Source organism: Sinocyclocheilus rhinocerous, unplaced genomic scaffold (genome assembly GCF_001515625.1).
Source record: "Sinocyclocheilus rhinocerous isolate Xijiao unplaced genomic scaffold, SAMN03320098_v1.1 scaffold632, whole genome shotgun sequence".
Taxonomy (NCBI): Eukaryota; Metazoa; Chordata; class Actinopteri; order Cypriniformes; family Cyprinidae; genus Sinocyclocheilus; species Sinocyclocheilus rhinocerous.
Genome location: NW_015639247.1, coordinates 490,196 through 493,427, shown reverse-complemented (window position 1 = coordinate 493,427; position 3,232 = coordinate 490,196). Strand labels below are relative to the sequence as shown.

General features: G+C 35.0%; 1 pseudogene; it reads left to right on the top strand.

Annotated features, from left to right (window-relative positions):
* Positions 1 to 3,232, top strand: part of LOC107751090 (ras GTPase-activating protein 3-like) — a 48,364-nt pseudogene that overhangs the window by 19,336 nt on the left and 25,796 nt on the right.

Genomic DNA, 3,232 nt, shown 5'->3' with positions numbered 1-3,232 from the left:
ACACACACTCACACACACATACACACACACACACTCACGCACTCTCGCACGCACGCACGCACACACATATGAAAATGTGTGTTGGTGTTAATGAGGTGTAAAATCACTCAACAACACCTGTGCATCAATGCATCAATCTGACAATGAAAAATCATTTACTTAAGAATAATAATACCCACAATTTCTGTTTTCTCTGTCCGCTGCAGTCCGTTCTACGGTGAAGACTTTTATTGTGAAATCCCGCGCAGTTTCCGCCATCTGTCCTTCTACATCTTTGACAGAGACGTGTTCAGGAGGGACTCCAGCATTGGTGAGCAGCTCTCATTAATATCTGTGTTCAGCAAATGCGACTGAAATGGTCGCACTGTAGAGCCCTGAACAGATCCACTTACATTCAGCCAATGAAAACCCAGCTTACAACCGAAACACCTAGTTTTCGTCCAATCACAGTAGAGCTCCTACGTTTAATCACGCAGCTTGACCAACCAGATTGTTATGATTCATTTATGATTAATGCAGCTTCAGGCCTTAATGTGTTACAAAGATATTGAAGCAGGAGGAGATGGAATGTTTGGGAAAGAAGGTAGAACAAAGACACATAAAGTGTTTGAACGTCAACTAGAAACCTTCTAAGAGAATGTGAGGAGTGTTTAACACTGAAGAGCAAGAGTGAGACTATATGGTTGCTAGGTGGTTTTTAGTTAGTTTCTAGGGTGTTCTGGTTGATCTGTGTTGTTTCTGCAGGTAAAGTGGCCGTGAAGAAGGAAGACCTGCAGAAATACCACGGTAAAGACCACTGGTTCCCGCTGCAGCCGGTGTGTGCAGACTCAGAGGTGCAGGTATGTGTTCACACAATTACATTTACATTTAGTCATTTAGCAGACGCTTTTATCCAAAGCGACTTACAAATGAGGACAACAGAAGCAATCAAAACCAACAAAAGAGCAATGATATGCAAGTGCTGTGATAAGTCTCAGTTAGCCTAATGCAGTACACGTAGAATAGAAAGAAAGATAGATGTTAACGCATGTAAAAAAAAATTCTAGTTTAACGGCATTAAAAACATCGTAGTGTCTATTTACACTAAGTACACTAAGAGTTAAATCCTGCCTTTTGCAGATTATTTCCCCCTCCCTTTTCAAATATCATATCACATCGGAAAGGCATTTATTTTCAATAAAAATGAAGGAAATAATCGAAAAGTTCAAAATAAAGTTTTGGGTAGGTGTAGGGAGGGCTTTATTGTCTCAGAAATGTGGCATCCATTTAATACTTTGAATTAAAATTATAATACTTTATTATTGCATACTGTTTTATAATGTACTACAACACTGAGGTGCAGATAATTGCCACTATTTGCATTAAGTAGCATAAATAGCAGAAAATCATGCTATTTTAAAGTTGTCCAAATGAAGTTCTTAGCAATGCATATTACTAATTAAACATTAAGTTTTGATATATTTACGGTAGGAGATTTACAAAATATCTTCATGGAACATGATCTTTACTTAATATCCTAATGATTTTTGGCATAAAAGAAAAATTGATAATTTTGACCCATATAATGTATTGTTGGCTATTGCTACAAATATACCCCAGCGACTTAACACTGCTTTTGTGCTCCAGGGTCACATATATAGATCAAGTATAATACACTCGTGTGTGTGTGTGTGTGTGTGTGTGTGTGCTGGCGTTTGGGTCCGGTGGATTTCAAAACAAATACAGTGTGTGTTGAGCACAAACACGAGTGAATCCGTTTCACCTTGAGCTCCTGATAGAGCCTCAGACGCTCAGGATTCACGAGGAGCATGTTTAGATCAGAACTCCTTCCTGTAGGATCACAGCAGTGTCATCATTCACACGTTATCACGTTCACTGCATCGTCTCGTCGTCTCACAGCGATCCTCAGAAACACAGACGCATTCATCCAGAGCTGAGAGAGGAAGCATGTGTGTGTAATGAAGAGCCCAGAGTCTCTGTCCATAGAGCGCTCATTGTTGTTCTGTGTGTGAGGAAGAGCGGCCCATCCTCTTCACAAGGCTCATTTGCATATTGATGATGTCAGCTGAAGCCAGACAGAGAAACTTTGTTTCTACTCGAGGAAAGTTTCACTGGGGAAGAGCTGCGTGCTGTCACCAAAATATCATTTTATGTCACAGTAACAATATATATATAAAAATTAAATTAAAACAACTTTGTATTTAATTTTTTTTTTATGCTCAGAAAAACAAAAACAAAATTGCAATGAAATTAAACAGAATTTTTTTTTTAAATGTTGGGGGAAAAACAACAACAATTTAAAGCAGTATTACACTTACTGTTTTTATGCTTAAACCCTTTTTCGTCTTTGACCCAAATATATATATATAATTTATTCATTCATTTTTGTTTTAATGTAAATTTTTGGTAATCCAGTGAATAGAATATTTTACTAATGAAAGGTCTCATTTGATAATTTTCTTTTTTTTATTATTTGGATTTCAGTGGATGATTCATATCAAATGAATCAGATTCAAATTATGAAACACTTGAGTTCAAAATTAAGACTCAAAACAGAGAAACTTTGTTTCAACTATTGAAAATTTTATTTCCCAGAGCTGCTGTCACTAAAATAAAATTTTAAATCATAATAACAGTTTATATCTGGACATTTAATGATTTTTAAATATTTTTAAAAATAAATATTTATTTATTAATTTATTTTATTTCACTAACCTTCACTAATGAAAGGTGCTTCATCTCATTAGATTTTTTTACTCTTATTTTGATCTTGATGGACAAAGAACAAGATCAGATGATTCATATCAAATGAATCAGATTCACATTATGAAACACGCGTGTTCAAAACTAAAGACTCAAAACGGAAATGTTGTTTCAACTTGAGGAAAGTTTCATTTCTTAGAAGAAGAGCTGTGCGCTGTCACTAAAATATTATATATTACAGAAACATCTGGATATTTTAATGAAAATACCTGTAAATTTTATGAAAAAAAATATTTTTTTCTAAAAATATTTATTTAATAATCATGTTTTAATGTCTATTTTTGATAATCCAGTGAATAGAATATTTCACTAAAGAAAGGTGCTCAAGTAGAAACAGCAAAAAATAGAAATAACTGACTTAAAACCATTTTTTAGCTCGTGAAAATACTAGCGTTGTAATGATTTTGGCCACCACTGTACACACACACACACACACACACACACACACACACACTCTCTCTCATTTAAC